Consider the following 25,468-nt stretch of genomic DNA (forward strand, 5'->3'; position numbering starts at 1 on the left):
GTCCTCTAGGCCCTTGGAGGACATATCGGCGCTGCATCCCTCAGTTTCTGAGGTCCAAGAAATGTTCACCCTCCACCCTAATAGAGAGGTCTTGGCCGATCGTGGCAGATCGGGGCAGAAGGGAGCAGGGCAAGATGCTCATGATCCTGCTCTAATAATGAACTGCCTTCCTCTCTCCTTACCTGTGGTTCTGCCTGGCTGCTTGGTTCCAGTTGTAGGCCTACATCCCACAGGCAATTTGCTTGTCCCTCTCACACATGTAAATGGGTCAGCACTCAAGTGCACACACCTGCCTGCACCCACAGACCCTCTCACACACACTTTTCTCAACAAGATTTTTTCCTAGTTTAGAGACTCAGAGACCCATGTTGAAATACAAAAGCAGCACACCACATGACGGCCTTCACATAGAATCCAGCAGCAAATGGGAAACTTTTAACTAGCCGTGGTCCTATTACTGCAGCCCTACCATGGAACGACTGCTGGATGAGTCCTGCTCGAGAATATTGAACCTACAACAAGTCTGAGGTAAATAAGAATTCCACAGGAATACCATAAAACAGGGACCTATGACCCTTTCGAGCCAGATAGGAGTCGAACCTACAATCTTCTGATCCGTAGTCAGACGCGTTATCCATTGCGCCACTGGCCCCATGTAGGATTACCCATACTTTTGTCCTTAAGAGGACCAGAAGTTGTGTGTGTGTGTGTGTGTGTTTTAAAACACCATTCCATCAACCTTTTTAGCCACGTTTACTGCTCACAACCAGAAGACACAAGTAAACCCACCTGACCTCCTGAAATTCTGTTCTGTCAGGTGTTCCTAACTTATACAAAGGACTTTAGGAGGACGAAGGACCTAAAAGTCAGGGGAAATGGTCCTAGGTCCAAGGAAATGTTTTAGATCAGCCTCAGTTTCTTAAATATTCTGCATTAACATCATCAGTTCCACGTCTGTGTGGAGCTGATCTTGAGGACTCCTTAATCAGCAGGCGGGTACAACAATAAAGTGTTTAATATTACAATACAGGCGAAAATTCAGACACCTTGTCATAGGCTCACCTTGTCCAGGGACCCAAGCATGCTGCCTTTCACCTCTCAGAGCCCTTCACCTAACCTACTGTGCAGCTGTCTCACCTTTAATATCACTGTTCCACAGGCAGCATGATGTCACAATGTTCCTTGTCAGTAGCCTGAACCATGAGCCTTTGCAACCCTGGCATAATCTACATACTTCCAATTGGTGAAGTCTTGGACCACAAATGCAGTGAAGAATAATGGATTGTTACTCTTCATGCATTTTTGCCCATTGGCTCAGATTTGAATGCTTACTGGCCATACGAGCATCTCTGCCAGGCCACCCTATGTCTAGAGACCGTAGATTTAGAGAGTTTATAAACATTGTAGGTTCATCAATGAAGTGTGCTCGCTTCGGCGGCACATATACTAAAATTGGAACGATACAGAGAAGATTAGCATGGCCCCTGCGCAAGGATGACACGCAAATTCGTGAAGCGTTCCATATTTTTACCAGCTTTCAGGAGAGAAATGTTCTATGTTTTCAAGACTAATTGAAATAATAAAGCAGGTTCCAGTGCTTTCCTCCTAATATCTATTTTTCAATTTGTCTCTCCTCAACATTTTTAATGTATTTACCTCGCAGTAATGAAGGTGCACTCTATGGCCAGCTGCATTTAGCAAGGAAGCCTGCAGGACTTCTGGGACTTTTCTTTCCCTTCTTCAGCCTCCCTGTCATTATTCTTCACAACCCCCAAATCTATACTGCTGCCAGCGATGCGTTGCTTTGTGGGAAGCAAGAGAAAGAGAAGGGGAGGGCCTATGCAAATGATGGCCTCAGGGCTGTCTGGGAGTCCCTTTTCAGCAGTACTGTTAAAATCCGCCTTGCAACCAGATTGGTCGGGTAAGCTGAAAAACACCAGGCATGATTGGGCACCAGGTCCTCTAGGCCCTTGGAGGACATATCGGCGCTGCATCCCTCAGTTTCTGAGGTCCAAGAAATGTTCACCCTCCACCCTAATAGAGAGGTCTTGGCCGATCGGGGCCGATCGGGGCAGAAGGGAGCAGGGCAAGATGCTCATGATCCTGCTCTAATAATGAACTGCCTTCCTCTCTCCTTACCTGTGGTTCTGCCTGGCTGCTTGGTTCCAGTTGTAGGCCTACATCCCACAGGCAATTTGCTTGTCCCTCTCACACATGTAAATGGGTCAGCACTCAAGTGCACACACCTGCCTGCACCCACAGACCCTCTCACACACACTTTTCTCAACAAGATTTTTTCCTAGTTTAGAGACTCAGAGACCCATGTTGAAATACAAAAGCAGCACACCACATGACGGCCTTCACATAGAATCCAGCAGCAAATGGGAAACTTTTAACTAGCCGTGGTCCTATTACTGCAGCCCTACCATGGAACGACTGCTGGATGAGTCCTGCTCGAGAATATTGAACCTACAACAAGTCTGAGGTAAATAAGAATTCCACAGGAATACCATAAAACAGGGACCTATGACCCTTTCGAGCCAGATAGGAGTCGAACCTACAATCTTCTGATCCGTAGTCAGACGCGTTATCCATTGCGCCACTGGACCCATGTAGGATTACCCATACTTTTGTCCTTAAGAGGACCAGAAGTTGTGTGTGTGTGTGTGTGTGTGTTTTAAAACACCATTCCATCAACCTTTTTAGCCACGTTTACTGCTCACAACCAGAAGACACAAGTAAACCCACCTGACCTCCTGAAATTCTGTTCTGTCAGGTGTTCCTAACTTATACAAAGGACTTTAGGAGGACGAAGGACCTAAAAGTCAGGGGAAATGGTCCTAGGTCCAAGGAAATGTTTTAGATCAGCCTCAGTTTCTTAAATATTCTGCATTAACATCATCAGTTCCACGTCTGTGTGGAGCTGATCTTGAGGACTCCTTAATCAGCAGGCGGGTACAACAATAAAGTGTTTAATATTACAATACAGGCGAAAATTCAGACACCTTGTCATAGGCTCACCTTGTCCAGGGACCCATGCATGCTGCCTTTCACCTCTCAGAGCCCTTCACCTAACCTACTGTGCAGCTGTCTCACCTTTAATATCACTGTTCCACAGGCAGCATGATGTCACAATGTTCCTTGTCAGTAGCCTGAACCATGAGCCTTTGCAACCCTGGCATAATCTACATACTTCCAATTGGTGAAGTCTTGGACCACAAATGCAGTGAAGAATAATGGATTGTTACTCTTCATGCATTTTTGCCCATTGGCTCAGATTTGAATGCTTACTGGCCATACGAGCATCTCTGCCAGGCCACCCTATGTCTAGAGACCGTAGATTTAGAGAGTTTATAAACATTGTAGGTTCATCAATGAAGTGTGCTCGCTTCGGCGGCACATATACTAAAATTGGAACGATACAGAGAAGATTAGCATGGCCCCTGCGCAAGGATGACACGCAAATTCGTGAAGCGTTCCATATTTTTACCAGCTTTCAGGAGAGAAATGTTCTATGTTTTCAAGACTAATTGAAATAATAAAGCAGGTTCCAGTGCTTTCCTCCTAATATCTATTTTTCAATTTGTCTCTCCTCAACATTTTTAATGTATTTACCTCGCAGTAATGAAGGTGCACTCTATGGCCAGCTGCATTTAGCAAGGAAGCCTGCAGGACTTCTGGGACTTTTCTTTCCCTTCTTCAGCCTCCCTGTCATTATTCTTCACAACCCCCAAATCTATACTGCTGCCAGCGATGCGTTGCTTTGTGGGAAGCAAGAGAAAGAGAAGGGGAGGGCCTATGCAAATGATGGCCTCAGGGCTGTCTGGGAGTCCCTTTTCAGCAGTACTGTTAAAATCCGCCTTGCAACCAGATTGGTCGGGTAAGCTGAAAAACACCAGGCATGATTGGGCACCAGGTCCTCTAGGCCCTTGGAGGACATATCGGCGCTGCATCCCTCAGTTTCTGAGGTCCAAGAAATGTTCACCCTCCACCCTAATAGAGAGGTCTTGGCCGATCGGGGCCGATCGGGGCAGAAGGGAGCAGGGCAAGATGCTCATGATCCTGCTCTAATAATGAACTGCCTTCCTCTCTCCTTACCTGTGGTTCTGCCTGGCTGCTTGGTTCCAGTTGTAGGCCTACATCCCACAGGCAATTTGCTTGTCCCTCTCACACATGTAAATGGGTCAGCACTCAAGTGCACACACCTGCCTGCACCCACAGACCCTCTCACACACACTTTTCTCAACAAGATTTTTTCCTAGTTTAGAGACTCAGAGACCCATGTTGAAATACAAAAGCAGCACACCACATGACGGCCTTCACATAGAATCCAGCAGCAAATGGGAAACTTTTAACTAGCCGTGGTCCTATTACTGCAGCCCTACCATGGAACGACTGCTGGATGAGTCCTGCTCGAGAATATTGAACCTACAACAAGTCTGAGGTAAATAAGAATTCCACAGGAATACCATAAAATAGGGACCTATGACCCTTTCGAGCCAGATAGGAGTCGAACCTACAATCTTCTGATCCGTAGTCAGACGCGTTATCCATTGCGCCACTGGCCCCATGTAGGATTACCCATACTTTTGTCCTTAAGAGGACCAGAAGTTGTGTGTGTGTGTGTGTGTGTGTTTTAAAACACCATTCCATCAACCTTTTTAGCCACGTTTACTGCTCACAACCAGAAGACACAAGTAAACCCACCTGACCTCCTGAAATTCTGTTCTGTCAGGTGTTCCTAACTTATACAAAGGACTTTAGGAGGACGAAGGACCTAAAAGTCAGGGGAAATGGTCCTAGGTCCAAGGAAATGTTTTAGATCAGCCTCAGTTTCTTAAATATTCTGCATTAACATCATCAGTTCCACGTCTGTGTGGAGCTGATCTTGAGGACTCCTTAATCAGCAGGCGGGTACAACAATAAAGTGTTTAATATTACAATACAGGCGAAAATTCAGACACCTTGTCATAGGCTCACCTTGTCCAGGGACCCAAGCATGCTGCCTTTCACCTCTCAGAGCCCTTCACCTAACCTACTGTGCAGCTGTCTCACCTTTAATATCACTGTTCCACAGGCAGCATGATGTCACAATGTTCCTTGTCAGTAGCCTGAACCATGAGCCTTTGCAACCCTGGCATAATCTACATACTTCCAATTGGTGAAGTCTTGGACCACAAATGCAGTGAAGAATAATGGATTGTTACTCTTCATGCATTTTTGCCCATTGGCTCAGATTTGAATGCTTACTGGCCATACGAGCATCTCTGCCAGGCCACCCTATGTCTAGAGACCGTAGATTTAGAGAGTTTATAAACATTGTAGGTTCATCAATGAAGTGTGCTCGCTTCGGCGGCACATATACTAAAATTGGAACGATACAGAGAAGATTAGCATGGCCCCTGCGCAAGGATGACACGCAAATTCGTGAAGCGTTCCATATTTTTACCAGCTTTCAGGAGAGAAATGTTCTATGTTTTCAAGACTAATTGAAATAATAAAGCAGGTTCCAGTGCTTTCCTCCTAATATCTATTTTTCAATTTGTCTCTCCTCAACATTTTAATGTATTTACCTCGCAGTAATGAAGGTGCACTCTATGGCCAGCTGCATTTAGCAAGGAAGCCTGCAGGACTTCTGGGACTTTTCTTTCCCTTCTTCAGCCTCCCTGTCATTATTCTTCACAACCCCCAAATCTATACTGCTGCCAGCGATGCGTTGCTTTGTGGGAAGCAAGAGAAAGAGAAGGGGAGGGCCTATGCAAATGATGGCCTCAGGGCTGTCTGGGAGTCCCTTTTCAGCAGTACTGTTAAAATCCGCCTTGCAACCAGATTGGTCGGGTAAGCTGAAAAACACCAGGCATGATTGGGCACCAGGTCCTCTAGGCCCTTGGAGGACATATCGGCGCTGCATCCCTCAGTTTCTGAGGTCCAAGAAATGTTCACCCTCCACCCTAATAGAGAGGTCTTGGCCGATCGTGGCAGATCGGGGCAGAAGGGAGCAGGGCAAGATGCTCATGATCCTGCTCTAATAATGAACTGCCTTCCTCTCTCCTTACCTGTGGTTCTGCCTGGCTGCTTGGTTCCAGTTGTAGGCCTACATCCCACAGGCAATTTGCTTGTCCCTCTCACACATGTAAATGGGTCAGCACTCAAGTGCACACACCTGCCTGCACCCACAGACCCTCTCACACACACTTTTCTCAACAAGATTTTTTCCTAGTTTAGAGACTCAGAGACCCATGTTGAAATACAAAAGCAGCACACCACATGACGGCCTTCACATAGAATCCAGCAGCAAATGGGAAACTTTTAACTAGCCGTGGTCCTATTACTGCAGCCCTACCATGGAACGACTGCTGGATGAGTCCTGCTCGAGAATATTGAACCTACAACAAGTCTGAGGTAAATAAGAATTCCACAGGAATACCATAAAACAGGGACCTATGACCCTTTCGAGCCAGATAGGAGTCGAACCTACAATCTTCTGATCCGTAGTCAGACGCGTTATCCATTGCGCCACTGGCCCCATGTAGGATTACCCATACTTTTGTCCTTAAGAGGACCAGAAGTTGTGTGTGTGTGTGTGTGTGTTTTAAAACACCATTCCATCAACCTTTTTAGCCACGTTTACTGCTCACAACCAGAAGACACAAGTAAACCCACCTGACCTCCTGAAATTCTGTTCTGTCAGGTGTTCCTAACTTATACAAAGGACTTTAGGAGGACGAAGGACCTAAAAGTCAGGGGAAATGGTCCTAGGTCCAAGGAAATGTTTTAGATCAGCCTCAGTTTCTTAAATATTCTGCATTAACATCATCAGTTCCACGTCTGTGTGGAGCTGATCTTGAGGACTCCTTAATCAGCAGGCGGGTACAACAATAAAGTGTTTAATATTACAATACAGGCGAAAATTCAGACACCTTGTCATAGGCTCACCTTGTCCAGGGACCCAAGCATGCTGCCTTTCACCTCTCAGAGCCCTTCACCTAACCTACTGTGCAGCTGTCTCACCTTTAATATCACTGTTCCACAGGCAGCATGATGTCACAATGTTCCTTGTCAGTAGCCTGAACCATGAGCCTTTGCAACCCTGGCATAATCTACATACTTCCAATTGGTGAAGTCTTGGACCACAAATGCAGTGAAGAATAATGGATTGTTACTCTTCATGCATTTTTGCCCATTGGCTCAGATTTGAATGCTTACTGGCCATACGAGCATCTCTGCCAGGCCACCCTATGTCTAGAGACCGTAGATTTAGAGAGTTTATAAACATTGTAGGTTCATCAATGAAGTGTGCTCGCTTCGGCGGCACATATACTAAAATTGGAACGATACAGAGAAGATTAGCATGGCCCCTGCGCAAGGATGACACGCAAATTCGTGAAGCGTTCCATATTTTTACCAGCTTTCAGGAGAGAAATGTTCTATGTTTTCAAGACTAATTGAAATAATAAAGCAGGTTCCAGTGCTTTCCTCCTAATATCTATTTTTCAATTTGTCTCTCCTCAACATTTTTAATGTATTTACCTCGCAGTAATGAAGGTGCACTCTATGGCCAGCTGCATTTAGCAAGGAAGCCTGCAGGACTTCTGGGACTTTTCTTTCCCTTCTTCAGCCTCCCTGTCATTATTCTTCACAACCCCCAAATCTATACTGCTGCCAGCGATGCGTTGCTTTGTGGGAAGCAAGAGAAAGAGAAGGGGAGGGCCTATGCAAATGATGGCCTCAGGGCTGTCTGGGAGTCCCTTTTCAGCAGTACTGTTAAAATCCGCCTTGCAACCAGATTGGTCGGGTAAGCTGAAAAACACCAGGCATGATTGGGCACCAGGTCCTCTAGGCCCTTGGAGGACATATCGGCGCTGCATCCCTCAGTTTCTGAGGTCCAAGAAATGTTCACCCTCCACCCTAATAGAGAGGTCTTGGCCGATCGGGGCCGATCGGGGCAGAAGGGAGCAGGGCAAGATGCTCATGATCCTGCTCTAATAATGAACTGCCTTCCTCTCTCCTTACCTGTGGTTCTGCCTGGCTGCTTGGTTCCAGTTGTAGGCCTACATCCCACAGGCAATTTGCTTGTCCCTCTCACACATGTAAATGGGTCAGCACTCAAGTGCACACACCTGCCTGCACCCACAGACCCTCTCACACACACTTTTCTCAACAAGATTTTTTCCTAGTTTAGAGACTCAGAGACCCATGTTGAAATACAAAAGCAGCACACCACATGACGGCCTTCACATAGAATCCAGCAGCAAATGGGAAACTTTTAACTAGCCGTGGTCCTATTACTGCAGCCCTACCATGGAACGACTGCTGGATGAGTCCTGCTCGAGAATATTGAACCTACAACAAGTCTGAGGTAAATAAGAATTCCACAGGAATACCATAAAACAGGGACCTATGACCCTTTCGAGCCAGATAGGAGTCGAACCTACAATCTTCTGATCCATAGTCAGACGCGTTATCCATTGCGCCACTGGACCCATGTAGGATTACCCATACTTTTGTCCTTAAGAGGACCAGAAGTTGTGTGTGTGTGTGTGTGTGTGTTTTAAAACACCATTCCATCAACCTTTTTAGCCACGTTTACTGCTCACAACCAGAAGACACAAGTAAACCCACCTGACCTCCTGAAATTCTGTTCTGTCAGGTGTTCCTAACTTATACAAAGGACTTTAGGAGGACGAAGGACCTAAAAGTCAGGGGAAATGGTCCTAGGTCCAAGGAAATGTTTTAGATCAGCCTCAGTTTCTTAAATATTCTGCATTAACATCATCAGTTCCACGTCTGTGTGGAGCTGATCTTGAGGACTCCTTAATCAGCAGGCGGGTACAACAATAAAGTGTTTAATATTACAATACAGGCGAAAATTCAGACACCTTGTCATAGGCTCACCTTGTCCAGGGACCCAAGCATGCTGCCTTTCACCTCTCAGAGCCCTTCACCTAACCTACTGTGCAGCTGTCTCACCTTTAATATCACTGTTCCACAGGCAGCATGATGTCACAATGTTCCTTGTCAGTAGCCTGAACCATGAGCCTTTGCAACCCTGGCATAATCTACATACTTCCAATTGGTGAAGTCTTGGACCACAAATGCAGTGAAGAATAATGGATTGTTACTCTTCATGCATTTTTGCCCATTGGCTCAGATTTGAATGCTTACTGGCCATACGAGCATCTCTGCCAGGCCACCCTATGTCTAGAGACCGTAGATTTAGAGAGTTTATAAACATTGTAGGTTCATCAATGAAGTGTGCTCGCTTCGGCGGCACATATACTAAAATTGGAACGATACAGAGAAGATTAGCATGGCCCCTGCGCAAGGATGACACGCAAATTCGTGAAGCGTTCCATATTTTTACCAGCTTTCAGGAGAGAAATGTTCTATGTTTTCAAGACTAATTGAAATAATAAAGCAGGTTCCAGTGCTTTCCTCCTAATATCTATTTTTCAATTTGTCTCTCCTCAACATTTTTAATGTATTTACCTCGCAGTAATGAAGGTGCACTCTATGGCCAGCTGCATTTAGCAAGGAAGCCTGCAGGACTTCTGGGACTTTTCTTTCCCTTCTTCAGCCTCCCTGTCATTATTCTTCACAACCCCCAAATCTATACTGCTGCCAGCGATGCGTTGCTTTGTGGGAAGCAAGAGAAAGAGAAGGGGAGGGCCTATGCAAATGATGGCCTCAGGGCTGTCTGGGAGTCCCTTTTCAGCAGTACTGTTAAAATCCGCCTTGCAACCAGATTGGTCGGGTAAGCTGAAAAACACCAGGCATGATTGGGCACCAGGTCCTCTAGGCCCTTGGAGGACATATCGGCGCTGCATCCCTCAGTTTCTGAGGTCCAAGAAATGTTCACCCTCCACCCTAATAGAGAGGTCTTGGCCGATCGGGGCCGATCGGGGCAGAAGGGAGCAGGGCAAGATGCTCATGATCCTGCTCTAATAATGAACTGCCTTCCTCTCTCCTTACCTGTGGTTCTGCCTGGCTGCTTGGTTCCAGTTGTAGGCCTACATCCCACAGGCAATTTGCTTGTCCCTCTCACACATGTAAATGGGTCAGCACTCAAGTGCACACACCTGCCTGCACCCACAGACCCTCTCACACACACTTTTCTCAACAAGATTTTTTCCTAGTTTAGAGACTCAGAGACCCATGTTGAAATACAAAAGCAGCACACCACATGACGGCCTTCACATAGAATCCAGCAGCAAATGGGAAACTTTTAACTAGCCGTGGTCCTATTACTGCAGCCCTACCATGGAACGACTGCTGGATGAGTCCTGCTCGAGAATATTGAACCTACAACAAGTCTGAGGTAAATAAGAATTCCACAGGAATACCATAAAACAGGGACCTATGACCCTTTCGAGCCAGATAGGAGTCGAACCTACAATCTTCTGATCCATAGTCAGACGCGTTATCCATTGCGCCACTGGACCCATGTAGGATTACCCATACTTTTGTCCTTAAGAGGACCAGAAGTTGTGTGTGTGTGTGTGTGTGTGTTTTAAAACACCATTCCATCAACCTTTTTAGCCACGTTTACTGCTCACAACCAGAAGACACAAGTAAACCCACCTGACCTCCTGAAATTCTGTTCTGTCAGGTGTTCCTAACTTATACAAAGGACTTTAGGAGGACGAAGGACCTAAAAGTCAGGGGAAATGGTCCTAGGTCCAAGGAAATGTTTTAGATCAGCCTCAGTTTCTTAAATATTCTGCATTAACATCATCAGTTCCACGTCTGTGTGGAGCTGATCTTGAGGACTCCTTAATCAGCAGGCGGGTACAACAATAAAGTGTTTAATATTACAATACAGGCGAAAATTCAGACACCTTGTCATAGGCTCACCTTGTCCAGGGACCCAAGCATGCTGCCTTTCACCTCTCAGAGCCCTTCACCTAACCTACTGTGCAGCTGTCTCACCTTTAATATCACTGTTCCACAGGCAGCATGATGTCACAATGTTCCTTGTCAGTAGCCTGAACCATGAGCCTTTGCAACCCTGGCATAATCTACATACTTCCAATTGGTGAAGTCTTGGACCACAAATGCAGTGAAGAATAATGGATTGTTACTCTTCATGCATTTTTACCCATTGGCTCAGATTTGAATGCTTACTGGCCATACGAGCATCTCTGCCAGGCCACCCTATGTCTAGAGACCGTAGATTTAGAGAGTTTATAAACATTGTAGGTTCATCAATGAAGTGTGCTCGCTTCGGCGGCACATATACTAAAATTGGAACGATACAGAGAAGATTAGCATGGCCCCTGCGCAAGGATGACACTCAAATTCGTGAAGCGTTCCATATTTTTACCAGCTTTCAGAAGAGAAATGTTCTATGTTTTCAAGACTAATTGAAATAATAAAGCAGGTTCCAGTGCTTTCCTCCTAATATCTATTTTTCAATTTGTCTCTCCTCAACATTTTTAATGTATTTACCTCGCAGTAATGAAGGTGCACTCTATGGCCAGCTGCATTTAGCAAGGAAGCCTGCAGGACTTCTGGGACTTTTCTTTCCCTTCTTCAGCCTCCCTGTCATTATTCTTCACAACCCCCAAATCTATACTGCTGCCAGCGATGCGTTGCTTTGTGGGAAGCAAGAGAAAGAGAAGGGGAGGGCCTATGCAAATGATGGCCTCAGGGCTGTCTGGGAGTCCCTTTTCAGCAGTACTGTTAAAATCCGCCTTGCAACCAGATTGGTCGGGTAAGCTGAAAAACACCAGGCATGATTGGGCACCAGGTCCTCTAGGCCCTTGGAGGACATATCGGCGCTGCATCCCTCAGTTTCTGAGGTCCAAGAAATGTTCACCCTCCACCCTAATAGAGAGGTCTTGGCCGATGGTGGCCGATCGGGCAGAAGGGAGCAGGGCAAGATGCTCATGATCCTGCTCTAATAATGAACTGCCTTCCTCTCTCCTTACCTGTGGTTCTGCCTGGCTGCTTGGTTCCAGTTGTAGGCCTACATCCCACAGGCAATTTGCTTGTCCCTCTCACACATGTAAATGGGTCAGCACTCAAGTGCACACACCTGCCTGCACCCACAGACCCTCTCACACACACTTTTCTCAACAAGATTTTTTCCTAGTTTAGAGACTCAGAGACCCATGTTGAAATACAAAAGCAGCACACCACATGACGGCCTTCACATAGAATCCAGCAGCAAATGGGAAACTTTTAACTAGCCGTGGTCCTATTACTGCAGCCCTACCATGGAACGACTGCTGGATGAGTCCTGCTCGAGAATATTGAACCTACAACAAGTCTGAGGTAAATAAGAATTCCACAGGAATACCATAAAACAGGGACCTATGACCCTTTCGAGCCAGATAGGAGTCGAACCTACAATCTTCTGATCCGTAGTCAGACGCGTTATCCATTGCGCCACTGGCCCCATGTAGGATTACCCATACTTTTGTCCTTAAGAGGACCAGAAGTTGTGTGTGTGTGTGTGTGTGTGTTTTAAAACACCATTCCATCAACCTTTTTAGCCACGTTTACTGCTCACAACCAGAAGACACAAGTAAACCCACCTGACCTCCTGAAATTCTGTTCTGTCAGGTGTTCCTAACTTATACAAAGGACTTTAGGAGGACGAAGGACCTAAAAGTCAGGGGAAATGGTCCTAGGTCCAAGGAAATGTTTTAGATCAGCCTCAGTTTCTTAAATATTCTGCATTAACATCATCAGTTCCACGTCTGTGTGGAGCTGATCTTGAGGACTCCTTAATCAGCAGGCGGGTACAACAATAAAGTGTTTAATATTACAATACAGGCGAAAATTCAGACACCTTGTCATAGGCTCACCTTGTCCAGGGACCCAAGCATGCTGCCTTTCACCTCTCAGAGCCCTTCACCTAACCTACTGTGCAGCTGTCTCACCTTTAATATCACTGTTCCACAGGCAGCATGATGTCACAATGTTCCTTGTCAGTAGCCTGAACCATGAGCCTTTGCAACCCTGGCATAATCTACATACTTCCAATTGGTGAAGTCTTGGACCACAAATGCAGTGAAGAATAATGGATTGTTACTCTTCATGCATTTTTGCCCATTGGCTCAGATTTGAATGCTTACTGGCCATACGAGCATCTCTGCCAGGCCACCCTATGTCTAGAGACCGTAGATTTAGAGAGTTTATAAACATTGTAGGTTCATCAATGAAGTGTGCTCGCTTCGGCGGCACATATACTAAAATTGGAACGATACAGAGAAGATTAGCATGGCCCCTGCGCAAGGATGACACGCAAATTCGTGAAGCGTTCCATATTTTTACCAGCTTTCAGGAGAGAAATGTTCTATGTTTTCAAGACTAATTGAAATAATAAAGCAGGTTCCAGTGCTTTCCTCCTAATATCTATTTTTCAATTTGTCTCTCCTCAACATTTTTAATGTATTTACCTCGCAGTAATGAAGGTGCACTCTATGGCCAGCTGCATTTAGCAAGGAAGCCTGCAGGACTTCTGGGACTTTTCTTTCCCTTCTTCAGCCTCCCTGTCATTATTCTTCACAACCCCCAAATCTATACTGCTGCCAGCGATGCGTTGCTTTGTGGGAAGCAAGAGAAAGAGAAGGGGAGGGCCTATGCAAATGATGGCCTCAGGGCTGTCTGGGAGTCCCTTTTCAGCAGTACTGTTAAAATCCGCCTTGCAACCAGATTGGTCGGGTAAGCTGAAAAACACCAGGCATGATTGGGCACCAGGTCCTCTAGGCCCTTGGAGGACATATCGGCGCTGCATCCCTCAGTTTCTGAGGTCCAAGAAATGTTCACCCTCCACCCTAATAGAGAGGTCTTGGCCGATCGTGGCCGATCGGGCAGAAGGGAGCAGGGCAAGATGCTCATGATCCTGCTCTAATAATGAACTGCCTTCCTCTCTCCTTACCTGTGGTTCTGCCTGGCTGCTTGGTTCCAGTTGTAGGCCTACATCCCACAGGCAATTTGCTTGTCCCTCTCACACATGTAAATGGGTCAGCACTCAAGTGCACACACCTGCCTGCACCCACAGACCCTCTCACACACACTTTTCTCAACAAGATTTTTTCCTAGTTTAGAGACTCAGAGACCCATGTTGAAATACAAAAGCAGCACACCACATGACGGCCTTCACATAGAATCCAGCAGCAAATGGGAAACTTTTAACTAGCCGTGGTCCTATTACTGCAGCCCTACCATGGAACGACTGCTGGATGAGTCCTGCTCGAGAATATTGAACCTACAACAAGTCTGAGGTAAATAAGAATTCCACAGGAATACCATAAAACAGGGACCTATGACCCTTTCGAGCCAGATAGGAGTCGAACCTACAATCTTCTGATCCGTAGTCAGACGCGTTATCCATTGCGCCACTGGCCCCATGTAGGATTACCCATACTTTTGTCCTTAAGAGGACCAGAAGTTGTGTGTGTGTGTGTGTGTGTGTGTGTGTGTGTGTTTTAAAACACCATTCCATCAACCTTTTTAGCCACGTTTACTGCTCACAACCAGAAGACACAAGTAAACCCACCTGACCTCCTGAAATTCTGTTCTGTCAGGTGTTCCTAACTTATACAAAGGACTTTAGGAGGACGAAGGACCTAAAAGTCAGGGGAAATGGTCCTAGGTCCAAGGAAATGTTTTAGATCAGCCTCAGTTTCTTAAATATTCTGCATTAACATCATCAGTTCCACGTCTGTGTGGAGCTGATCTTGAGGACTCCTTAATCAGCAGGCGGGTACAACAATAAAGTGTTTAATATTACAATACAGGCGAAAATTCAGACACCTTGTCATAGGCTCACCTTGTCCAGGGACCCAAGCATGCTGCCTTTCACCTCTCAGAGCCCTTCACCTAACCTACTGTGCAGCTGTCTCACCTTTAATATCACTGTTCCACAGGCAGCATGATGTCACAATGTTCCTTGTCAGTAGCCTGAACCATGAGCCTTTGCAACCCTGGCATAATCTACATACTTCCAATTGGTGAAGTCTTGGACCACAAATGCAGTGAAGAATAATGGATTGTTGCTCTTCATGCATTTTTACCCATTGGCTCAGATTTGAATGCTTACTGGCCATACGAGCATCTCTGCCAGGCCACCCTATGTCTAGAGACCGTAGATTTAGAGAGTTTATAAACATTGTAGGTTCATCAATGAAGTGTGCTCGCTTCGGCGGCACATATACTAAAATTGGAACGATACAGAGAAGATTAGCATGGCCCCTGCGCAAGGATGACACTCAAATTCGTGAAGCGTTCCATATTTTTACCAGCTTTCAGAAGAGAAATGTTCTATGTTTTCAAGACTAATTGAAATAATAAAGCAGGTTCCAGTGCTTTCCTCCTAATATCTATTTTTCAATTTGTCTCTCCTCAACATTTTTAATGTATTTACCTCGCAGTAATGAAGGTGCACTCTATGGCCAGCTGCATTTAGCAAGGAAGCCTGCAGGACTTCTGGGACTTTTCTTTCCCTTCTTCAGCCTCCCTGTCATTATTCTTCACAACCCCCAAATCTATACTGCTGCCAGCGATGCGTTGCTTTGTGGGAAGCAAGAGAAAGAGAAGGGGAGGGCCTATGCAAATGATGGCCTCAGGGCTGTCTGGGAGTCCCTTTTCAGCAGTACTGTTAAAATCCGCCTTGCAACCAGATTGGTCGGGTAAGCTGAAAAACACCAGGCATGATTGGGCACCAGGTCCTCTAGGCCCTTGGAGGACATATCGGCGCTGCATCCCTCAGTTTCTGAGGTCCAAGAAATGTTCACCCTCCACCCTAATAGAGAGGTCTTGGCCGATCGTGGCCGATCGGGGCAGAAGGGAGCAGGGCAAGATGCTCATGATCCTGCTCTAATAATGAACTGCCTTCCTCTCTCCTTACCTGTGGTTCTGCCTGGCTGCTTGGTTCCAGTTGTAGGCCTACATCCCACAGGCAATTTGCTTGTCCCTCTCACACATGTAAATGGGTCAGCACTCAAGTGCACACACCTGCCTGCACCCACAGACCCTCTCACACACACTTTTCTCAACAAGATTTTTTCCTAGTTTAGAGACTCAGAGACCCATGTTGAAATACAAAAGCAGCACACCACATGACGGCCTTCACATAGAATCCAGCAGCAAATGGGAAACTTTTAACTAGCCGTGGTCCTATTACTGCAGCCCTACCATGGAACGACTGCTGGATGAGTCCTGCTCGAGAATATTGAACCTACAACAAGTCTGAGGTAAATAAGAATTCCACAGGAATACCATAAAACAGGGACCTATGACCCTTTCGAGCCAGATAGGAGTCGAACCTACAATCTTCTGATCCGTAGTCAGACGCGTTATCCATTGCGCCACTGGCCCCATTTAGGATTACCCATACTTTTGTCCTTAAGAGGACCAGAAGTTGTGTGTGTGTGTGTGTGTGTGTTTTAAAACACCATTCCATCAACCTTTTTAGCCACGTTTACTGCTCACAACCAGAAGACACAAGTAAACCCACCTGACCTCCTGAAATTCTGTTCTGTCAGGTGTTCCTAACTTATACAAAGGACTTTAGGAGGACGAAGGACCTAAAAGTCAGGGGAAATGGTCCTAGGTCCAAGGAAATGTTTTAGATCAGCCTCAGTTTCTTAAATATTCTGCATTAACATCATCAGTTCCACGTCTGTGTGGAGCTGATCTTGAGGACTCCTTAATCAGCAGGCGGGTACAACAATAAAGTGTTTAATATTACAATACAGGCGAAAATTCAGACACCTTGTCATAGGCTCACCTTGTCCAGGGACCCAAGCATGCTGCCTTTCACCTCTCAGAGCCCTTCACCTAACCTACTGTGCAGCTGTCTCACCTTTAATATCACTGTTCCACAGGCAGCATGATGTCACAATGTTCCTTGTCAGTAGCCTGAACCATGAGCCTTTGCAACCCTGGCATAATCTACATACTTCCAATTGGTGAAGTCTTGGACCACAAATGCAGTGAAGAATAATGGATTGTTACTCTTCATGCATTTTTGCCCATTGGCTCAGATTTGAATGCTTACTGGCCATACGAGCATCTCTGCCAGGCCACCCTATGTCTAGAGACCGTAGATTTAGAGAGTTTATAAACATTGTAGGTTCATCAATGAAGTGTGCTCGCTTCGGCGGCACATATACTAAAATTGGAACGATACAGAGAAGATTAGCATGGCCCCTGCGCAAGGATGACACGCAAATTCGTGAAGCGTTCCATATTTTTACCAGCTTTCAGGAGAGAAATGTTCTATGTTTTCAAGACTAATTGAAATAATAAAGCAGGTTCCAGTGCTTTCCTCCTAATATCTATTTTTCAATTTGTCTCTCCTCAACATTTTTAATGTATTTACCTCGCAGTAATGAAGGTGCACTCTATGGCCAGCTGCATTTAGCAAGGAAGCCTGCAGGACTTCTGGGACTTTTCTTTCCCTTCTTCAGCCTCCCTGTCATTATTCTTCACAACCCCCAAATCTATACTGCTGCCAGCGATGCGTTGCTTTGTGGGAAGCAAGAGAAAGAGAAGGGGAGGGCCTATGCAAATGATGGCCTCAGGGCTGTCTGGGAGTCCCTTTTCAGCAGTACTGTTAAAATCCGCCTTGCAACCAGATTGGTCGGGTAAGCTGAAAAACACCAGGCATGATTGGGCACCAGGTCCTCTAGGCCCTTGGAGGACATATCGGCGCTGCATCCCTCAGTTTCTGAGGTCCAAGAAATGTTCACCCTCCACCCTAATAGAGAGGTCTTGGCCGATGGTGGCCGATCGGGCAGAAGGGAGCAGGGCAAGATGCTCATGATCCTGCTCTAATAATGAACTGCCTTCCTCTCTCCTTACCTGTGGTTCTGCCTGGCTGCTTGGTTCCAGTTGTAGGCCTACATCCCACAGGCAATTTGCTTGTCCCTCTCACACATGTAAATGGGTCAGCACTCAAGTGCACACACCTGCCTGCACCCACAGACCCTCTCACACACACTTTTCTCAACAAGATTTTTTCCTAGTTTAGAGACTCAGAGACCCATGTTGAAATACAAAAGCAGCACACCACATGACGGCCTTCACATAGAATCCAGCAGCAAATGGGAAACTTTTAACTAGCCGTGGTCCTATTACTGCAGCCCTACCATGGAACGACTGCTGGATGAGTCCTGCTCGAGAATATTGAACCTACAACAAGTCTGAGGTAAATAAGAATTCCACAGGAATACCATAAAACAGGGACCTATGACCCTTTCGAGCCAGATAGGAGTCGAACCTACAATCTTCTGATCCGTAGTCAGACGCGTTATCCATTGCGCCACTGGCCCCATGTAGGATTACCCATACTTTTGTCCTTAAGAGGACCAGAAGTTGTGTGTGTGTGTGTGTGTGTGTGTGTGTGTTTTAAAACACCATTCCATCAACCTTTTTAGCCACGTTTACTGCTCACAACCAGAAGACACAAGTAAACCCACCTGACCTCCTGAAATTCTGTTCTGTCAGGTGTTCCTAACTTATACAAAGGACTTTAGGAGGACGAAGGACCTAAAAGTCAGGGGAAATGGTCCTAGGTCCAAGGAAATGTTTTAGATCAGCCTCAGTTTCTTAAATATTCTGCATTAACATCATCAGTTCCACGTCTGTGTGGAGCTGATCTTGAGGACTCCTTAATCAGCAGGCGGGTACAACAATAAAGTGTTTAATATTACAATACAGGCGAAAATTCAGACACCTTGTCATAGGCTCACCTTGTCCAGGGACCCAAGCATGCTGCCTTTCACCTCTCAGAGCCCTTCACCTAACCTACTGTGCAGCTGTCTCACCTTTAATATCACTGTTCCACAGGCAGCATGATGTCACAATGTTCCTTGTCAGTAGCCTGAACCATGAGCCTTTGCAACCCTGGCATAATCTACATACTTCCAATTGGTGAAGTCTTGGACCACAAATGCAGTGAAGAATAATGGATTGTTGCTCTTCATGCATTTTTACCCATTGGCTCAGATTTGAATGCTTACTGGCCATACGAGCATCTCTGCCAGGCCACCCTATGTCTAGAGACCGTAGATTTAGAGAGTTTATAAACATTGTAGGTTCATCAATGAAGTGTGCTCGCTTCGGCGGCACATATACTAAAATTGGAACGATACAGAGAAGATTAGCATGGCCCCTGCGCAAGGATGACACTCAAATTCGTGAAGCGTTCCATATTTTTACCAGCTTTCAGAAGAGAAATGTTCTATGTTTTCAAGACTAATTGAAATAATAAAGCAGGTTCCAGTGCTTTCCTCCTAATATCTATTTTTCAATTTGTCTCTCCTCAACATTTTTAATGTATTTACCTCGCAGTAATGAAGGTGCACTCTATGGCCAGCTGCATTTAGCAAGGAAGCCTGCAGGACTTCTGGGACTTTTCTTTCCCTTCTTCAGCCTCCCTGTCATTATTCTTCACAACCCCCAAATCTATACTGCTGCCAGCGATGCGTTGCTTTGTGGGAAGCAAGAGAAAGAGAAGGGGAGGGCCTATGCAAATGATGGCCTCAGGGCTGTCTGGGAGTCCCTTTTCAGCAGTACTGTTAAAATCCGCCTTGCAACCAGATTGGTCGGGTAAGCTGAAAAACACCAGGCATGATTGGGCACCAGGTCCTCTAGGCCCTTGGAGGACATATCGGCGCTGCATCCCTCAGTTTCTGAGGTCCAAGAAATGTTCACCCTCCACCCTAATAGAGAGGTCTTGGCCGATCGTGGCCGATCGGGGCAGAAGGGAGCAGGGCAAGATGCTCATGATCCTGCTCTAATAATGAACTGCCTTCCTCTCTCCTTACCTGTGGTTCTGCCTGGCTGCTTGGTTCCAGTTGTAGGCCTACATCCCACAGGCAATTTGCTTGTCCCTCTCACACATGTAAATGGGTCAGCACTCAAGTGCACACACCTGCCTGCACCCACAGACCCTCTCACACACACTTTTCTCAACAAGATTTTTTCCTAGTTTAGAGACTCAGAGACCCATGTTGAAATACAAAAGCAGCACACCACATGACGGCCTTCACATAGAATCCAGCAGCAAATGGGAAACTTTTAACTAGCCGTGGTCCTATTACTGCAGCCCTACCATGGAACGACTGCTGGATGAGTCCTGCTCGAGAATATTGAACCTACAACAAGTCTGAGGTAAATAAGAATTCCACAGGAATACCATAAAACAGGGACCTATGACCCTTTCGAGCCAGATAGGAGTCGAACCTACAATCTTCTGATCAGTAGTCAGACGCGTTATCCATTGCGCCACTGGCCCCATGTAGGATTACCCATACTTTTGTCCTTAAGAGGACCAGAAGTTGTGTGTGTGTGTGTGTGTGTTTTAAAACACCATTCCATCAACCTTTTTAGCCACGTTTACTGCTCACAACCAGAAGACACAAGTAAACCCACCTGACCTCCTGAAATTCTGTTCTGTCAGGTGTTCCTAACTTATACAAAGGACTTTAGGAGGACGAAGGACCTAAAAGTCAGGGGAAATGGTCCTAGGTCCAAGGAAATGTTTTAGATCAGCCTCAGTTTCTTAAATATTCTGCATTAACATCATCAGTTCCACGTCTGTGTGGAGCTGATCTTGAGGACTCCTTAATCAGCAGGCGGGTACAACAATAAAGTGTTTAATATTACAATACAGGCGAAAATTCAGACACCTTGTCATAGGCTCACCTTGTCCAGGGACCCATGCATGCTGCCTTTCACCTCTCAGAGCCCTTCACCTAACCTACTGTGCAGCTGTCTCACCTTTAATATCACTGTTCCACAGGCAGCATGATGTCACAATGTTCCTTGTCAGTAGCCTGAACCATGAGCCTTTGCAACCCTGGCATAATCTACATACTTCCAATTGGTGAAGTCTTGGACCACAAATGCAGTGAAGAATAATGGATTGTTACTCTTCATGCATTTTTGCCCATTGGCTCAGATTTGAATGCTTACTGGCCATACGAGCATCTCTGCCAGGCCACCCTATGTCTAGAGACCGTAGATTTAGAGAGTTTATAAACATTGTAGGTTCATCAATGAAGTGTGCTCGCTTCGGCGGCACATATACTAAAATTGGAACGATACAGAGAAGATTAGCATGGCCCCTGCGCAAGGATGACACGCAAATTCGTGAAGCGTTCCATATTTTTACCAGCTTTCAGGAGAGAAATGTTCTATGTTTTCAAGACTAATTGAAATAATAAAGCAGGTTCCAGTGCTTTCCTCCTAATATCTATTTTTCAATTTGTCTCTCCTCAACATTTTTAATGTATTTACCTCGCAGTAATGAAGGTGCACTCTATGGCCAGCTGCATTTAGCAAGGAAGCCTGCAGGACTTCTGGGACTTTTCTTTCCCTTCTTCAGCCTCCCTGTCATTATTCTTCACAACCCCCAAATCTATACTGCTGCCAGCGATGCGTTGCTTTGTGGGAAGCAAGAGAAAGAGAAGGGGAGGGCCTATGCAAATGATGGCCTCAGGGCTGTCTGGGAGTCCCTTTTCAGCAGTACTGTTAAAATCCGCCTTGCAACCAGATTGGTCGGGTAAGCTGAAAAACACCAGGCATGATTGGGCACCAGGTCCTCTAGGCCCTTGGAGGACATATCGGCGCTGCATCCCTCAGTTTCTGAGGTCCAAGAAATGTTCACCCTCCACCCTAATAGAGAGGTCTTGGCCGATCGGGGCCGATCGGGGCAGAAGGGAGCAGGGCAAGATGCTCATGATCCTGCTCTAATAATGAACTGCCTTCCTCTCTCCTTACCTGTGGTTCTGCCTGGCTGCTTGGTTCCAGTTGTAGGCCTACATCCCACAGGCAATTTGCTTGTCCCTCTCACACATGTAAATGGGTCAGCACTCAAGTGCACACACCTGCCTGCACCCACAGACCCTCTCACACACACTTTTCTCAACAAGATTTTTTCCTAGTTTAGAGACTCAGAGACCCATGTTGAAATACAAAAGCAGCACACCACATGACGGCCTTCACATAGAATCCAGCAGCAAATGGGAAACTTTTAACTAGCCGTGGTCCTATTACTGCAGCCCTACCATGGAACGACTGCTGGATGAGTCCTGCTCGAGAATATTGAACCTACAACAAGTCTGAGGTAAATAAGAATTCCACAGGAATACCATAAAACAGGGACCTATGACCCTTTCGAGCCAGATAGGAGTCGAACCTACAATCTTCTGATCCGTAGTCAGACGCGTTATCCATTGCGCCACTGGCCCCATGTAGGATTACCCATACTTTTGTCCTTAAGAGGACCAGAAGTTGTGTGTGTGTGTGTGTGTGTGTTTTAAAACACCATTCCATCAACCTTTTTAGCCACGTTTACTGCTCACAACCAGAAGACACAAGTAAACCCACCTGACCTCCTGAAATTCTGTTCTGTCAGGTGTTCCTAACTTATACAAAGGACTTTAGGAGGACGAAGGACCTAAAAGTCAGGGGAAATGGTCCTAGGTCCAAGGAAATGTTTTAGATCAGCCTCAGTTTCTTAAATATTCTGCATTAACATCATCAGTTCCACGTCTGTGTGGAGCTGATCTTGAGGACTCCTTAATCAGCAGGCGGGTACAACAATAAAGTGTTTAATATTACAATACAGGCGAAAATTCAGACACCTTGTCATAGGCTCACCTTGTCCAGGGACCCAAGCATGCTGCCTTTCACCTCTCAGAGCCCTTCACCTAACCTACTGTGCAGCTGTCTCACCTTTAATATCACTGTTCCACAGGCAGCATGATGTCACAATGTTCCTTGTCAGTAGCCTGAACCATGAGCCTTTGCAACCCTGGCATAATCTACATACTTCCAATTGGTGAAGTCTTGGACCACAAATGCAGTGAAGAATAATGGATTGTTACTCTTCATGCATTTTTGCCCATTGGCTCAGATTTGAATGCTTACTGGCCATACGAGCATCTCTGCCAGGCCACCCTATGTCTAGAGACCGTAGATTTAGAGAGTTTATAAACATTGTAGGTTCATCAATGAAGTGTGCTCGCTTCGGCGGCACATATACTAAAATTGGAACGATACAGAGAAGATTAGCATGGCCCCTGCGCAAGGATGACACGCAAATTCGTGAAGCGTTCCATATTTTTACCAGCTTTCAGGAGAGAAATGTTCTATGTTTTCAAGACTAATTGAAATAATAAAGCAGGTTCCAGTGCTTTCCTCCTAATATCTATTTTTCAATTTGTCTCTCCTCAACATTTTTAATGTATTTACCTCGCAGTAATGAAGGTGCACTCTATGGCCAGCTGCATTTAGCAAGGAAGCCTGCAGGACTTCTGGGACTTTTCTTTCCCTTCTTCAGCCTCCCTGTCATTATTCTTCACAACCCCCAAATCTATACTGCTGCCAGCGATGCGTTGCTTTGTGGGAAGCAAGAGAAAGAGAAGGGGAGGGCCTATGCAAATGATGGCCTCAGGGCTGTCTGGGAGTCCCTTTTCAGCAGTACTGTTAAAATCCGCCTTGCAACCAGATTGGTCGGGTAAGCTGAAAAACACCAGGCATGATTGGGCACCAGGTCCTCTAGGCCCTTGGAGGACATATCGGCGCTGCATCCCTCAGTTTCTGAGGTCCAAGAAATGTTCACCCTCCACCCTAATAGAGAGGTCTTGGCCGATCGTGGCCGATCGGGCAGAAGGGAGCAGAGCAAGATGCTCATGATCCTGCTCTAATAATGAACTGCCTTCCTCTCTCCTTACCTGTGGTTCTGCCTGGCTGCTTGGTTCCAGTTGTAGGCCTACATCCCACAGGCAATTTGCTTGTCCCTCTCACACATGTAAATGGGTCAGCACTCAAGTGCACACACCTGCCTGCACCCACAGACCCTCTCACACACACTTTTCTCAACAAGATTTTTTCCTAGTTTAGAGACTCAGAGACCCATGTTGAAATACAAAAGCAGCACACCACATGACGGCCTTCACATAGAATCCAGCAGCAAATGGGAAACTTTTAACTAGCCGTGGTCCTATTACTGCAGCCCTACCATGGAACGACTGCTGGATGAGTCCTGCTCGAGAATATTGAACCTACAACAAGTCTGAGGTAAATAAGAATTCCACAGGAATACCATAAAACAGGGACCTATGACCCTTTCGAGCCAGATAGGAGTCGAACCTACAATCTTCTGATCCGTAGTCAGACGCGTTATCCATTGCGCCACTGGCCCCATGTAGGATTACCCATACTTTTGTCCTTAAGAGGACCAGAAGTTGTGTGTGTGTGTGTGTGTGTGTGTGTGTGTGTTTTAAAACACCATTCCATCAACCTTTTTAGCCACGTTTACTGCTCACAACCAGAAGACACAAGTAAACCCACCTGACCTCCTGAAATTCTGTTCTGTCAGGTGTTCCTAACTTATACAAAGGACTTTAGGAGGACGAAGGACCTAAAAGTCAGGGGAAATGGTCCTAGGTCCAAGGAAATGTTTTAGATCAGCCTCAGTTTCTTAAATATTCTGCATTAACATCATCAGTTCCACGTCTGTGTGGAGCTGATCTTGAGGACTCCTTAATCAGCAGGCGGGTACAACAATAAAGTGTTTAATATTACAATACAGGCGAAAATTCAGACACCTTGTCATAGGCTCACCTTGTCCAGGGACCCAAGCATGCTGCCTTTCACCTCTCAGAGCCCTTCACCTAACCTACTGTGCAGCTGTCTCACCTTTAATATCACTGTTCCACAGGCAGCATGATGTCACAATGTTCCTTGTCAGTAGCCTGAACCATGAGCCTTTGCAACCCTGGCATAATCTACATACTTCCAATTGGTGAAGTCTTGGACCACAAATGCAGTGAAGAATAATGGATTGTTACTCTTCATGCATTTTTGCCCATTGGCTCAGATTTTAATGCTTACTGGCCATACGAGCATATCTGCCAGGCCACCCTATGTCTAGAGACCGTAGATTTAGAGAGTTTATAAACATTGTAGGTTCATCAATGAAGTGTGCTCGCTTCGGCGGCACATATACTAAAATTGGAACGATACAGAGAAGATTAGCATGGCCCCTGCGCAAGGATGACACGCAAATTCGTGAAGCGTTCCATATTTTTACCAGCTTTCAGGAGAGAAATGTTCTATGTTTTCAAGACTAATTGTAATAATAAAGCAGGTTCCAGTGCTTTCCTCCTAATATCTATTTTTCAATTTGTCTCTCCTCAACATTTTTTATGTATTTACCTCGCAGTAATGAAGGTGCACTCTATTGCCAGCTGCATTTAGCAAGGAAGCCTGCAGGACTTCTGGGACTTTTCTTTCCCTTCTTCAGCCTCCCTGTCATTATTCTTCACAACCCCCAAATCTATACTGCTGCCAGCGATGCGTTGCTTTGTGGGAAGCAAGAGAAAGAGAAGGGGAGGGCCTATGCAAATGATGGCCTCAGGGCTGTCTGGGAGTCCCTTTTCAGCAGTACTGTTAAAATCCGCCTTGCAACCAGATTGGTCGGGTAAGCTGAAAAACACCA

At 46.0% G+C, this 25,468-nt stretch overlaps 25 non-coding genes across 25 annotated transcripts; 13 read left to right on the plus strand and 12 right to left on the minus strand.

Annotated features, from left to right (window-relative positions):
- Positions 1-579: 579 nt before the first annotated feature.
- Positions 580-652, minus strand: TRNAR-ACG (transfer RNA arginine (anticodon ACG)). Its single transcript has one exon. It is a non-coding gene; the product is annotated as a tRNA-Arg (tRNA).
- A 770-nt stretch (positions 653-1,422) lies between these two features.
- On the plus strand, positions 1,423-1,529 carry LOC146818387 (U6 spliceosomal RNA). Its single transcript, XR_014963523.1, has one exon. It is a non-coding gene; the product is annotated as a U6 spliceosomal RNA (small nuclear RNA).
- Positions 1,530-3,381: 1,852 nt separating this feature from the next.
- Positions 3,382-3,488, plus strand: LOC146818388 (U6 spliceosomal RNA). Its single transcript, XR_014963524.1, has one exon. It is a non-coding gene; the product is annotated as a U6 spliceosomal RNA (small nuclear RNA).
- Positions 3,489-4,495: 1,007 nt separating this feature from the next.
- On the minus strand, positions 4,496-4,568 carry TRNAR-ACG (transfer RNA arginine (anticodon ACG)). The gene has a single exon. It is a non-coding gene; the product is annotated as a tRNA-Arg (tRNA).
- A 772-nt stretch (positions 4,569-5,340) lies between these two features.
- On the plus strand, positions 5,341-5,447 carry LOC146818390 (U6 spliceosomal RNA). The gene has a single exon (XR_014963525.1). It is a non-coding gene; the product is annotated as a U6 spliceosomal RNA (small nuclear RNA).
- Positions 5,448-6,453: 1,006 nt separating this feature from the next.
- On the minus strand, positions 6,454-6,526 carry TRNAR-ACG (transfer RNA arginine (anticodon ACG)). Its single transcript has one exon. It is a non-coding gene; the product is annotated as a tRNA-Arg (tRNA).
- A 770-nt stretch (positions 6,527-7,296) lies between these two features.
- LOC146818392 (U6 spliceosomal RNA) lies at positions 7,297-7,403 on the plus strand. Its single transcript, XR_014963526.1, has one exon. It is a non-coding gene; the product is annotated as a U6 spliceosomal RNA (small nuclear RNA).
- Positions 7,404-8,410: 1,007 nt separating this feature from the next.
- Positions 8,411-8,484, minus strand: TRNAH-AUG (transfer RNA histidin (anticodon AUG)). Its single transcript has one exon. It is a non-coding gene; the product is annotated as a tRNA-His (tRNA).
- Positions 8,485-9,255: 771 nt separating this feature from the next.
- Positions 9,256-9,362, plus strand: LOC146818394 (U6 spliceosomal RNA). Its single transcript, XR_014963527.1, has one exon. It is a non-coding gene; the product is annotated as a U6 spliceosomal RNA (small nuclear RNA).
- A 1,007-nt stretch (positions 9,363-10,369) lies between these two features.
- On the minus strand, positions 10,370-10,443 carry TRNAH-AUG (transfer RNA histidin (anticodon AUG)). The gene has a single exon. It is a non-coding gene; the product is annotated as a tRNA-His (tRNA).
- A 771-nt stretch (positions 10,444-11,214) lies between these two features.
- On the plus strand, positions 11,215-11,321 carry LOC146818396 (U6 spliceosomal RNA). The gene has a single exon (XR_014964412.1). It is a non-coding gene; the product is annotated as a U6 spliceosomal RNA (small nuclear RNA).
- A 1,006-nt stretch (positions 11,322-12,327) lies between these two features.
- TRNAR-ACG (transfer RNA arginine (anticodon ACG)) lies at positions 12,328-12,400 on the minus strand. The gene has a single exon. It is a non-coding gene; the product is annotated as a tRNA-Arg (tRNA).
- Positions 12,401-13,172: 772 nt separating this feature from the next.
- Positions 13,173-13,279, plus strand: LOC146818398 (U6 spliceosomal RNA). The gene has a single exon (XR_014963528.1). It is a non-coding gene; the product is annotated as a U6 spliceosomal RNA (small nuclear RNA).
- A 1,006-nt stretch (positions 13,280-14,285) lies between these two features.
- TRNAR-ACG (transfer RNA arginine (anticodon ACG)) lies at positions 14,286-14,358 on the minus strand. Its single transcript has one exon. It is a non-coding gene; the product is annotated as a tRNA-Arg (tRNA).
- A 784-nt stretch (positions 14,359-15,142) lies between these two features.
- Positions 15,143-15,249, plus strand: LOC146818400 (U6 spliceosomal RNA). Its single transcript, XR_014964413.1, has one exon. It is a non-coding gene; the product is annotated as a U6 spliceosomal RNA (small nuclear RNA).
- A 1,007-nt stretch (positions 15,250-16,256) lies between these two features.
- On the minus strand, positions 16,257-16,329 carry TRNAR-ACG (transfer RNA arginine (anticodon ACG)). Its single transcript has one exon. It is a non-coding gene; the product is annotated as a tRNA-Arg (tRNA).
- Positions 16,330-17,101: 772 nt separating this feature from the next.
- LOC146818402 (U6 spliceosomal RNA) lies at positions 17,102-17,208 on the plus strand. The gene has a single exon (XR_014963529.1). It is a non-coding gene; the product is annotated as a U6 spliceosomal RNA (small nuclear RNA).
- A 1,006-nt stretch (positions 17,209-18,214) lies between these two features.
- TRNAR-ACG (transfer RNA arginine (anticodon ACG)) lies at positions 18,215-18,287 on the minus strand. The gene has a single exon. It is a non-coding gene; the product is annotated as a tRNA-Arg (tRNA).
- A 780-nt stretch (positions 18,288-19,067) lies between these two features.
- Positions 19,068-19,174, plus strand: LOC146818404 (U6 spliceosomal RNA). Its single transcript, XR_014964414.1, has one exon. It is a non-coding gene; the product is annotated as a U6 spliceosomal RNA (small nuclear RNA).
- Positions 19,175-20,181: 1,007 nt separating this feature from the next.
- TRNAS-ACU (transfer RNA serine (anticodon ACU)) lies at positions 20,182-20,254 on the minus strand. Its single transcript has one exon. It is a non-coding gene; the product is annotated as a tRNA-Ser (tRNA).
- A 770-nt stretch (positions 20,255-21,024) lies between these two features.
- LOC146818406 (U6 spliceosomal RNA) lies at positions 21,025-21,131 on the plus strand. The gene has a single exon (XR_014963530.1). It is a non-coding gene; the product is annotated as a U6 spliceosomal RNA (small nuclear RNA).
- A 1,007-nt stretch (positions 21,132-22,138) lies between these two features.
- TRNAR-ACG (transfer RNA arginine (anticodon ACG)) lies at positions 22,139-22,211 on the minus strand. Its single transcript has one exon. It is a non-coding gene; the product is annotated as a tRNA-Arg (tRNA).
- A 772-nt stretch (positions 22,212-22,983) lies between these two features.
- LOC146818408 (U6 spliceosomal RNA) lies at positions 22,984-23,090 on the plus strand. The gene has a single exon (XR_014963531.1). It is a non-coding gene; the product is annotated as a U6 spliceosomal RNA (small nuclear RNA).
- Positions 23,091-24,096: 1,006 nt separating this feature from the next.
- Positions 24,097-24,169, minus strand: TRNAR-ACG (transfer RNA arginine (anticodon ACG)). Its single transcript has one exon. It is a non-coding gene; the product is annotated as a tRNA-Arg (tRNA).
- A 782-nt stretch (positions 24,170-24,951) lies between these two features.
- Positions 24,952-25,058, plus strand: LOC146818410 (U6 spliceosomal RNA). The gene has a single exon (XR_014963532.1). It is a non-coding gene; the product is annotated as a U6 spliceosomal RNA (small nuclear RNA).
- The last annotated feature ends 410 nt before the right edge of the window (positions 25,059-25,468 follow it).

Source organism: Triturus cristatus, chromosome 6 (assembly GCF_964204655.1).
Source record: "Triturus cristatus chromosome 6, aTriCri1.1, whole genome shotgun sequence".
NCBI lineage: Eukaryota > Metazoa > Chordata > Amphibia > Caudata > Salamandridae > Triturus > Triturus cristatus.